Here is a 12,438-nt window from a genome sequence, read left to right as displayed (position 1 = left end):
CCTTTCATTTCCTTTCCTTATTTCCTTTTTTTCTTTTTCTTACTTTCTTTCTTTCTTTCTTTCTTTCTTTCTTTCTTTCCCTGCATTTCTAATCTTGGTTTTCCTTTCTAGCTTTAGAATAAAAAAGCAGCAGTAGTAACTTTCAGGCTACCTGGGAGTAAAAAAAACTCCAAAACGAAAATGATTTAAAGAAAACGATTTATTCCCTGGGAGCCTGAAATTTTCTACAGCTGCACTTGACAGAGAGCTTTTATCCCTTCTTATCGATAGTTGATATTTTATACTTTATACAGCGCCCCCTGCCGTGTGCACCGGCGCACTGCAGGCACAGCGCCCCCTGCTGTCTGCACAGGCGCACTGCATGCAGAGCGCTGCGGCGTCGTTCGGTTCTGTTGAATGAAACTCGGCTGAATTGGGCTTGCTTCGGCTCTTGGTCTAAACTCGTTTCAGTTCGGCTAAACTCGGTCGTATTCGGCACATTGTCTAAATGCGGCTCAAGTCGGCTCAAGTCGGCTATCGGTTGCAGTCGGCTATGATCGGCTCTTGGTGTAAACTGGGCTGTTTCCGGCCGCACTGGGCTCTTGGGTTGCAGTCGGCTGTTTGCGGCCACACTGGGCTCTTCGGGGAAACTCGGCTCTTTTCGGCCACACTCGGTCTTCGGGGAAACTCGGCTCCTTCCGGCCACACTCGGCTCTTCGGCTCTTCGGAACTATTCGGCCCGGCTCGGCTCCCTCAGGGCGGGAAAGCCGACGTGAGAGGACCCCGGCACAGCGAGGCGTTTACCCAGATGCCTCTCACAAACCCGCCAAAATACGCCCGCCCGCGGCGCCGCTGAGCCCACAGCATGTCTCGGGTACACATGAAACGCCACCGAAAAATCCCTCGGGGCCGCCATGACGTCGGTATTCCGTGCAGGCAGTGCAGTTAAACACCCACCCGGTCCTCCACTTTCCCGCCCTTTTTGCCGCCCTGTTGAGAAGGTCAACCAAAACTCCGCGACATCGCCCACGCGCCACTCCCAAGCTGGCCGCCTCTCGCTGCACGCCTGCAGTACCGCGTCTGCCCACAAGGCGGCAGCACTGCCGCCCGCCCCAGCCGGGGGCGCAGCGCGCCTCGGGGCTGCGGCAGCGAAGGCGGCAAAAAAGAACAGGGGCGACCCCCGCCGAAAACTGCTCTGAAATAAATGCCCCAAAACAACCGGGAAGAGGGAAAAAAAAACTTCTGCCTCTAATCTAATAGGATAAAAGACAAAACAAAACCAAACAAAATACAAAAAAAAAAAATATTAAAAAAATAATTAAATATTTTTAAAATATTTTTTCATATTAATATTCACATTTCTATTTACAATGTATATTGATGTACACTGTCCATTTATACATTTCTTTTTATAAATACATTTTTATTCCATATTGCATATATCCCTAAAACTTTATTTGTATATTTTTATAAATATTTTTACATAGTAAGTATGTATTTCTGTTACTATTTTTACTTCTCTAACACTTGGGTTATTTAAAATAAAACCTTTGCCTCCATCCACATTAAAGCCAAAAAGAACCCCTTTCTTCAAAACTCTACTTAAAATATTTTCTTAAATTCTATTTTTCAGGTTCATATTCACATTTACATTTAAAATGTATACTTATGTATACTGTTATTTGTATTCTTCATTACATCTCTTCCTATTATTTGTATTTATTTATATTTTGCGGTTATATATTTATATCTTGATTGTATATCTCAATATTTAGAAATATATAACAATAATATCTACATTCATATTATTTAAAATAAAAACCCTGCCTCTAACACAAGAATAAAAAAGCCCAACCTTTGTTTTAAACAATATTTAAATAGATTTTATCCTCATGTTCCATTCTTATATTCATATTTATAATGTATATTAATTTATATAATATATATATTTATAGATATAATATATAATGTATATACAATGTAATATAATAAATTATTGTATATTAATATATATTATATATATAATAAATATAATATATAATTAATGTATTTTAATGTCTATTGCTTACTTATGCATTTATCTTTACCAATGTCAATTTATAAATAAATTTATATTCTATATTACATCCGATGCGAGTAGGTATTTATATTTTTCATATATTTTTATTCATGTTTTTTATATTGATTAAATATTTCTGCGTCAAGATTTTTACTTCTGGAACACTTATAATATTCAAAATAAAAAACCTGCCTCTACTTAAATAAAAGCCAAAACATTCCCTTTCTCTTAAACTATATTTACATATTTTTATATTTATATTCCCATTTATAATTTATATCGCCATATAATGTTATTTATATTCTATACTACAACTCTTCATATTACTTACATATCTTTATATTTAAATTTATAGGCATAGTTTAGCAATTTCTCTTTATATATTCATTATATATTTCTATCTTAAGATCCACATTTCTATATTACTTATATTATTTAAAATAAAACTCCTGCCTCTAACCAAATAAAAACCAAGGACACCCCTTTATTTGAACCAGATTTAAAATTTAGGAAGTAAATTTATTTTTTCAAAATTATAATGATATTTATATGGATATTTTTATTTATTCTATTCATAGATATTATATATATTAGAGAGAATACCTTCTAATATAATCATAGATATATATTTTCTGTATTATATATTTATTTTTTACTTATATTTGTTTAAATTAAATATGTATAGATATTTGTATTTCTATATACATTTGTATATCTGAATTTATATTTTATTTCTATCTTTTAAAAACCCCAGCCTATACCCTAATAAAACCCCCCAATTTACTTTAACTCTATTTAAATATTTTTATATTTACAATCTATATTTATATATCTTGGTGTATATATATCTATATATAATAGACTATCATTTATCTATATGATAACATGTTACAATTATATACCATGTATTATAGTTTTATGTATGTATCTGTTATCTATATTTATGTTTACCACTCTAATTTTATATTTACTTTTAAATTTATATTTATTTCTATTTTCATCTCTATATTAACCCATGTCAGTTCATTAACCCGACACACCAGAGCCACAACAATACTGTACCTTTGTCAGCGCCGGCACGCAGCACACGCCCATCCCATCGCAGCACAGCAAAACAAAACCTATTTCTGTTACTAATGGAACAAACATCCCACAACGTCATTGAACCCTAATAAAAACTCAAAGAAACCTAACTGTAAATAAATTTCAAATCCCACTATAAAGTAGCCCAAAACCTCCGCACATGCTCATCATAAACTTCCTCCTAAACCAGTATCTCAAAAACCCCAAAAAACTCAAACACACCTTGAAAATGACACAACTGCTAATAAAAACAAACACCCAATAAAAATTAAATCAAACCAACGCACTAGACTCAAAACTGCACAACTGACCCTAAACATTACTAAAAAAAGTCCCCAGAGCTCTACCTTTATGTTAATGCACAAATAATAACATGTCATCTATAAAAGTTATTTGAAAAAATTAAAAAAAATAATTAAAACCATGAAAATAAAAAACCTAAACTATTAAAATATTAAAAAATATCACTACCTAAATTAAAAAACATATTGCCTATAAAAACCCACCATATAAATGCCCCTGTCCCAAAAAATAAAAATAAAAAAAAATATTGAACCACAAAGAAATCAGAACTTAGGAACACCAAAACCATAATGTTCAAAAAGTCACACCACATCCCTTATCATACACCAACTACAAACAACAGAAAACAATACAATGAATTCTTAAAAACCACCTTAAAACCACTACACTGAAAAACATTTCAAAAATTAAAAACTGCATCTAACAAAAGCCATCTAATAAATTCACACCCAAAACTCCAGACGCCCAGCTGGCCCTACCAAAGCTCTATGTTTATACATACAGCAAACAAAACCAAAATCCCAGTAATACCCATCAGAAATCTATGAAAGAATCCTATTGAAATTAATCCTGCCTCAAATACAAACCAACCCATCCAGAAAGTCAGCTTCACTCAAAAAACAATTTACACAGACTTAATACTACCAAGAAATGAAACAACACACCATATACCACCAATGAATATCATAGTGAAGGAAAAAAAAAAACCACTACATTTTTTCCTTTTTGTTTTTTAAACTAACTTCTTTTATTAGCTAGAACAAAAGATTTTGCCAGGACTGTAACAACAACAACAACTTCTTTTGCTTCTTCTCCTTCTGAAATGTCCCTTCTCACTCCCAAATTCCTTTCAACGCCTGAGTTTACATCCAAGCAAAAAAGCAAAATTCCTGCACTCGTGCGTCCGATGCTCCTGTCAGATTCTCTCTTTCCCTCCACATCTTCTTACACTTTCAGTCTTCACGCTGTCCCGCCGTGATGAGTCTGACAGAAGAATTGGCACATGTTAACAGAGCATTTCCTTCCCTCCCTCCCTCCCTGTGCTTTCCTCAGCGCATTTCAATCCATCCCAGGCCTGCAGTGATGCACGCTCACCCCAAAGCTCACAGCAAGCATGCAGCAGCTCAGGCTCACTCGGCTCCAGGGCCCAGAGCCTGCAGGCCCTGCAGCTGCCACACGGATGGACCTGGTTCCCTCCCCGGGTGCCCAGAGGGAAACCTGAGGGCAGGCGTCCACCCCGAGGGGGCACCCGCAGCCCCGGGCAGGCATGGAGTCGCCGGCTGCTCTCTGGGGACGACACCCTCCCTGCAGGCCACACTGCCTCGTCCTCTCCCTCCCTGGGGGACAGGCACCTCCAGGGTCTGTGACCAGCCCCCTTCCGTCAGCATCCAGGGGCTCTGTCAGAGCCAGAGGGCTCAATTCGTGGTGAGTACCGATGGCACCCAAATGGCAGCCCGAGGAAATCGTGTTCTGGCCTCTAAGTGCTTGGGACAGGGTCTGATTTTTTGTTTTGTACTTGTATGAAGATTAGTACAACAGGGCTCTGATGGATGACATGGCAACACAGAACTAAAAACTCCTCGACAGGATTACATCGACTTCTAGGAAAAGACAAAAGCCTAGGACCCTTCTGAAATCTACTTTTAATCCAAAGCACGGAGATTGTCAGCATGCTGCACCTTCCAGCTTTTCAAAGCAGCTTACCTCTCAAGACCAGGAAACATTGATTTCTACAGAAACAATGGGCAACCCCCAGGCTAATCTCAGCACTACTGTTTAATAGGGGACCTGCCAGCGTGCCAGTCCAGCTTCAAGAGTGCTTTACTTCAGTCTAACATCCCCACACAATTCTTCTCACATCTTCCAACCCTGAAATCTTATTTTCCCCTAAAGCTTCTCTTCATTAGCAATTTCCAAGTAACATGGTATTTTTACAACATTCAGAAATGTCATGCTGGACTGTGCTAGAGAGTAATCTGCAAATATCAGCTGAGCAAAGTTTGAATTGCCTTGTCCAGAGAAAAAACCTACAAGTGAACACCTACACCTGCCTACAAAGAGCTAACAAGCCCCTGGCAGCTGCCAGCATCAAAGCACAGCGGATGTCTCTAATACAGGGTAAGGATAACAATATCACCTTCTGTTCTCTCCAGCTTCTTTTCCCTGCAGTCATATTTTGCTTCTTATGATTTTTTTAGTCTCTGTATCTTCTTGGACAGCACTGAGCCCGACGACAAGGATACGAGAGTCTTTCCCTGCCGTAGGGAGAGAACCAGGAAAACAGTTAAAATAAGAACAGGGCAGTTTGAAATTCATACTTGCAACGAGAAGCAGCGCCTAACCAACAGAACAAAAGTAAACAAAGCATGACACCTCCCTGGGGACAGAAGACTTATAAACTCGCCAGGATTTACAATTCTAGCCACCAACCCCTTCAGGACAGCAGCCAAGTGTCCCACGGGGTGGTGCTGCACCAAAGAACCATCTGAGAGGTTCCAAAGAGTGAAATGCACAATATTTTGCAAAGACAAAAAATCTTGAAAATAACAAAAATACAATAGATGTAAACTACAGGGCAAGAGTACAAGTGTTACCTTTGGGAGCTGGAACCATCCAGGTGAGCACCTGATAACTGGATCCTCACCAGAGTTTGAACCCTTCAGGACACAGAAGGGTTTTCCCCAGGAATTTCACAGACTGAGTTTTGACAGAAGCACGCTCGCCGGATCCTCAGAAACGTCGCCCATTCTCCAGGCGTCTGGAGAGAACTGCAAATGGCTCTCATGTAGTTGGAGCTGGTTCTGTAAGGTCTCAGGGTGAATTTCACCAGATGCAACCAAATTGGGCAACTCCCAGTGGGACAGAAGGAACCCAAAGCTTGGGTAAGCAGAGCTGCAGCAAATACTGAGGAAACAAACATAACAGCGTAAAAAATAATAAACTATCCTTTTTTTTCTCTTGCTTTTGTTTTTTTTTTTTTTCTTATTCAGATCAGCATAGCAATTAAAGAGAAGGTGAAAAACTCACCATTACTGAACATTTCATCACCTGTAAGCTGAGCATCCTTAGCATAGGGGACTCCAAAGTTAAAATTCACCGATCCCTGGGAAATGAAACCAAATATCGTATGGTAAACAATCAAACAGCAGACATAAAAATTTGTTTCCTCTAAGGACTTTCAGGTACGTAAGTATCTTTGCATTACACATTAGAACATACACTTTATACCATCACCTAACACATAATAATTTACCTTTAAATTTTGATAGTATAGCATGAATTTTTAACTTAAACTGGTGATCTATTATTATTCAGTTGGTGCCTAAAGTTATTTCTGCTGTCACGTTCAAAAAAACATGAATTTTTTTTACTGGAATGAGCAATTGATTTCAAAGTCATCACAAGCCCACCAAAACACAAAGCTGGGTTCACTGGACGGCTCTGTGAGCTAGAAGTAGTTAGGCTTGTACTTCCCTCTTGTTCTTCCAGAACCAATAAATCCTGTCAACAAAACCAGGATCTTTAGCCCGCTGCTGTGAAAGATTCTACAAGGATGATGGTTTGATTTGTGTTTAGAAGTTTTGATTTGAAATGGCCAGTTCAATGGATAAAGACAGTTTACGTAGTATTACATTACTATTATTATTATTTCTATTATTATTTTTACTAGTACTACTGCTATTGTTATCACCTGCTACTGGAAGAAACAAACCAGTAGTACCTATACTTAATTACTTTTATTTCCAGAAAATAACAAAGAAAAAGAACCAAACCTAAAAAAGTCACTTCCTACCTTTTATATCAAGGGATGAAAAATTTCTCTTGGGCTCTTCTCCAATCTATCAAGACTCATAGCACTGAAAGGCAAACAAAACAGTGCTTTATAGAAGGCCAAGTGCACGTTTCAAGGCTGAACCACCAACTGATTGCAGTGACAGCACTTACAACATGAAGCGTTCCCAGAGCCTCTGTGAAATGGAATGTTCTGTGGAACTGCCGTTTCTTTCCCAAAACACTAACTTCCAACACTTCCTAATCGTATTTTGTATTTTAAAACAAAAGAAGTTAGTGAGACTCTGTGAGGAGGTCAGGTTTAAATTTATTTCCTTCCAAAGCACAGAGCTCTCTTCCATCACCCTTCCCTTTGGCTCTACACTGAATCATGGTGAGCATTTGAGGAGTGCTCAATAATCAATTCTATTTCTCTCTTTTTCTAGTTCTCTCTATTCCTAAATCATTCAAGACAAGTCAAATGAAAAATGACAAGTTCAGCATCAAAGTCACACTTTTTCTCTTTGTCTGGTCAAGAACAGGCTCTAAATCCACTTATTGCTGCCTTCAACGATTAAGACTTGCAAAACCATTTTTACATGTTTTACAGGTTTATCATAAAACCCACAGAACGCAAGCTCTGAATTACAGGAAAAGGTACACAGGCAAATATCTAAAGGGATCACTTATTTGTAAATACATACCTTGATAGAGAGCGCACTGAGAACCTTTCCGTGGGACTCTAAGGGAGACGTATTTTCTCAGTACCCTGTAAACAAGAAAAGCGACGATATATTACAGGACATCCCCACTTTTTCCACATATTCAAATAGGATTTTTAATAAAAACAGTTCAGTTACAGAAGAAGGAAGAAAACCAAGCTAATTTTACTCAGCTGTATTTACCGCCGATTTAGAGAAAAATGCCGGGCCGCGTCGCCCGTTGCGTCACACGCCGCGCCAGCAGCAGGGCCTGCCGGGAGTTGGAGTCTCGGGCTGGCAGCCACCGCTCCGTCCCCCGGGAGCCACCGGCAGCTGCAGTCCCTCCAGGGCATCAAACGGGTCCTTCGCCCCCGGGCGGGGAAGGACCTGAGGCAGCACCGCTCCTCCCCAATGCCCTCTCTTTTTCCCTCCAACTCTTTTTACTTTTTTCACTCTGTTTTTCACCACTTCCCTTCCCTTTTCCTTTTCCCTTTCCCTTTCCTTTCCTTTCCCTTCCCCTTTGTTATATTTCTAATCTTGGTTTACCTTTCCACCTTTAAAAAAGGATATTTTTTTAAATAAAAAAGCAGCAGTAGAAACCTTCAGGCTACCCGAGAGTAAAAAAAAAAAAAAACTCCAAAACGAAAATGATTTAAAGAAAACTATTTATTCCCTGGGAGCCTGAAATTTTCTACTGCTGCACGTGACATAGAGCTTTTATTCCTTCTTATAGATAGTTGATATTTTATATATATTTATCGTTTATATTGATGTATTATATTAACAACTATATATAATATGCACCTTATTCAAAAAATATACGGGAAATATTTTTTAAATTATTTACCGTATCTACTGCTACAACTTATTTTTCCTTATATTTCTAATTTTTATATAAATCTTTAACGTGTTTATGATATATTTCTATACTCATATTTCTACCTTTATATTATTTGTATTTGTAATTTTTACACGAAAACCCCTGCTTTGGCAAAGAAAAAAACAAAACCATCCATTATTTTAAACTACCTAAATGTTTTGTTATAGTTGTATTTATCATAATATACAACAAATGATAGATATAGATAGATAGATATATCACATCCGTATTTATATCTATTTTATATCCATTTCCTATAATATTTTTCATAAAATATATGCAGTATCACTTGTATTATATATTGTATCAATTTATGTTATTTTATATTTACAATTTATTATTAATTTTTTATATATCTGCATATAGTTGCAATACATTTATATATTTGTATTTTTGTTTGGGTTGTATTTACATTTATATTCTCTATTCATATATCTAAAAACATACACAATACTCGATTAAAATTAGAATAACTTATTGTAACATATAATGACTCATGTTACATGTTAAATTTTAAAAATTGACCGAATATATAAAAATAAAATTGGCTCATTCCCATTGCTACACATCTATTTCTTTTGTTTCAATATAGTTAGAGTCATAATTGTATATTTAAAATCCAATTCCTAAATGAAATGACAGAACAAACAGCATCAAATTCCCACCAATATCTTCCAAAAACATCAAGATACCTCCAACAGCCAAACAAGTGTCAGCGAAAAAACAAAGAACACTCTTTCCAATAACAATTCTCATCACGACAGAAAAATGGAACCAAAATAAAAGAAAATCCTCTAGAAACACACACAGCAAATTACAAAAAGTACTAAAAAAAAGTCAAACCAATCTACTAAACTCAAGACAGTGCCACTGACCCTGAACGTTACTAAAAAAGAAAAAACCAACGCAATTCTACCTCTACACTAACTCAAAGAATAAACAATCCTCTGTAAAAATAACTTTAAACCTGAACTAATTAACAAAATGGAAAAACATCTCAACCACTAAAAACTAAGAAATTAACTACCCAAATAAATAAATACTTTAAAAACCCACCATATAAATACCCACGTTCCCAAAATAAACCCTGATAAACAATACTCAAATACATTAAAAGACAACAACAACAACAACCAAAAAAAGAAAATAAAGAAAGCAACAACAAGAATAATACCAAAAACCAAATAAACTGAAATCTGCAACAAAAAACTTATTCCCAACTGAATAAACCCATAGTGCCTCAAGCTATCAAAATAAAAATACCACCTAGAAACAAACACAAAGACTAAAGACAAACGTAACCATAAACAATGTCCCCCAAATTACCCGTAACCATAAAACATACACTACAATCAAACAAACCGAACAAATAAAAGCCCTGGAAGACGATAAACACACATGCAATTATCGAGATTAAAAACCCGCTGCTATGAACGACAGGACGCTTCCCCAAGCCCCCCAAAACAAACACTACACACTCACGCTAATAAAAGCCACCGCAACAGAATTAAAATGCGAACCGCTGCTTCGCGCTACGACCCGTAAAAAACATTGCGCGCCCTTCTAAACATAATACCCCGGCAAAAAAATATATATCCGACTACAAAACCCAATCCGAAACGAACCTTTATCATCCCTACCGGCACCGAGAACCGTGCCGCTCAGGAAGAACACCGTACCCCTTAGCGGACACCCGCTGCAAACCGAACCCAGCGATGCCATCGACGCCTCCAAAGCGCCTCCGAGCCACGGCACCGCCGAACTTGGAGCGGCCGAACCCCGCGCTCGCTGCCGGCCCCGGACGGAGCGCGGCTCCCGGCAGGAAAGCGGCTCCTGCGGCGGCCGCTCCGGCGCGCGGGGCCGGCGCCGTCCCGGGGAGCCCCGCCCGCTGCCCCTGCCCGGCGGGGCCGGCACCGGGCCCGGGGCTACCGGCGGCGCCCGAGCCCCGCGCCCGGAGCGGACGGAGCGGCCGGCACCGCCCGGGCCGGCGCAGCAGCGCCCGCGCCGCCTCTGCCGCCCTTGGCCGGCCCGGCCCGGCTCCGCTCGGCTCCGCACGGCTCGCACCGGCGCGGCTCCGCCACTGCCGCCCTCGGCCGGCCCGGCCGCGCCGAATCCCCCGTGCGCCCCGGCAGCTGCCCGGGCCGTGCCAGCAGCGCTCCCGAGCGGGAACGTTCCGCGCCGGGCCGCGGGCACGGGCAGCGCCCTCCAATGCAGCGGCACAGCCCCATTGCAGCCCTGCAAACGCTGCCGGAGCTGCGGCTTCCCGCAAGCCAACCCCGAAACCGCAGACGGGGCGCACCTCACTTCAACAAGGGCAAAGAAATGTGTTCTCCCCTCCAATTTCACCCCCTAGGAGAGCAGAAAAGAAGGGGCGCTCCCCAAATGAAAGCCTTCGACTGATGGGAAAGGGCGATTTCGACCTCCATTCAAACCCTTGAAAAGGAGGGACACCAGGGCTGCCCCCTCCATTTAAACCCGAGGGTGGTGAAAATGGGGTGGCTGCCTTCAAATCAAACCCAGAATACCACAAGAATACTTTTCCCATTCCCCTTAGAATAGAACGCAGGGATTCCCTGTCACCCCCGGGATACCCCTAACCGCCTGGAAAATGCAGCTTTTCCTGCAATCAACACCCTTAAAACCACAAGTCAAGAGGGATCCCCTCAGGTCAAACGCAGACAATAAAAGAAGAGGAGCTGCTTCCTTCTCCTTAATTCCTTTTGTCTTCATAAGCTCCATTTTTGTTCCTGGGGACCCGGGGAGGGACTGGCAAGATGAAATTGCAAAGGGGAAGGAGAAAATTCCCCGCTCCGAACCCACACGGGCTCACCTGTTCGGCCGCTGCTCCCCGGCACAAAGATTCGTCCCTCGGCACCTCCTTTAAGCGATGCTCCACGTACCCAAGCGCGAATCCAGGTGTTGCCCCCGACCCTGTGGGAAGCTCTCGCAGTCCTTCCATGAGACAGCGCCGGGAGCGCCCCATAAACCCCTCCACTCAGCAGCTCCATGCAAAAGGGAGCTGAGGCAAAGCCTCCCCCTAAAACAGCCTCGCCCCGGCAGGAGCCGGCCCCTCATCATCCTCACACTCACACCTGGGCTGCTCCGAGCCCCCATCATCCTCACACTCACACCTGGGCTGCTCCGAGCCCCCATCATCATTACAGCTCACACCTGGGCTGCTCCGAGCCCCCATCATATATTTTTCACAATTATATTCGCATTTATATTTAGAATTTAAATTACTGTATAATAAAAATTGTATTCTATATTGCATCTCTTCATGTTACTTACATAGATTTCTATTCATAGTTTGGCATTATATCTTTGTATCTCTATATATTTATTATATATTTCTGTATGTCGATTTACATTTCTATAGTACTTATATTATTTAGAATTAAAACCCCTGCCTCGAACGAAATAAAAAGCAAAGACACCCCTTTATTTAAAACACATTTAAAATTTTAAATATAATTTTGTTTGTCATAATTCTATTCACATCTATATTTGTAATTTTCATTTGTTATATTTATAGATATTATGTATATTGGAGAGAATACCTTTTTATATAATAATAGGTATATTCTTTTGACACAATAGATTTCTTTTACTGATATTTATATATATTAAATATTTATTGATATCGACATATAGATGATATA

The 12,438-nt window shown here is 40.0% G+C and overlaps 1 long non-coding RNA gene across 1 annotated transcript; it reads right to left on the bottom strand.

Moving 5' to 3' along the window:
* Positions 1–4,138: 4,138 nt before the first annotated feature.
* Positions 4,139–7,278, bottom strand: LOC131095853 (uncharacterized). The gene is made up of 5 exons (XR_009115922.1): positions 7,218–7,278; positions 6,452–6,527; positions 6,019–6,328; positions 5,562–5,679; positions 4,139–4,408 (listed from the first exon to the last, which is right to left on the bottom strand). It is a non-coding gene; the product is annotated as an uncharacterized LOC131095853 (long non-coding RNA).
* Positions 7,279–12,438: the final 5,160 nt, after the last annotated feature.

The sequence above is a fragment of the Melospiza georgiana genome, chromosome Z, assembly GCF_028018845.1.
Source record: "Melospiza georgiana isolate bMelGeo1 chromosome Z, bMelGeo1.pri, whole genome shotgun sequence".
Taxonomy (NCBI): domain Eukaryota; kingdom Metazoa; phylum Chordata; class Aves; order Passeriformes; family Passerellidae; genus Melospiza; species Melospiza georgiana.
The sequence above is the reverse complement of the archived record's forward strand: the minus strand, read 5'-3'. Positions and strand labels throughout refer to the sequence as shown.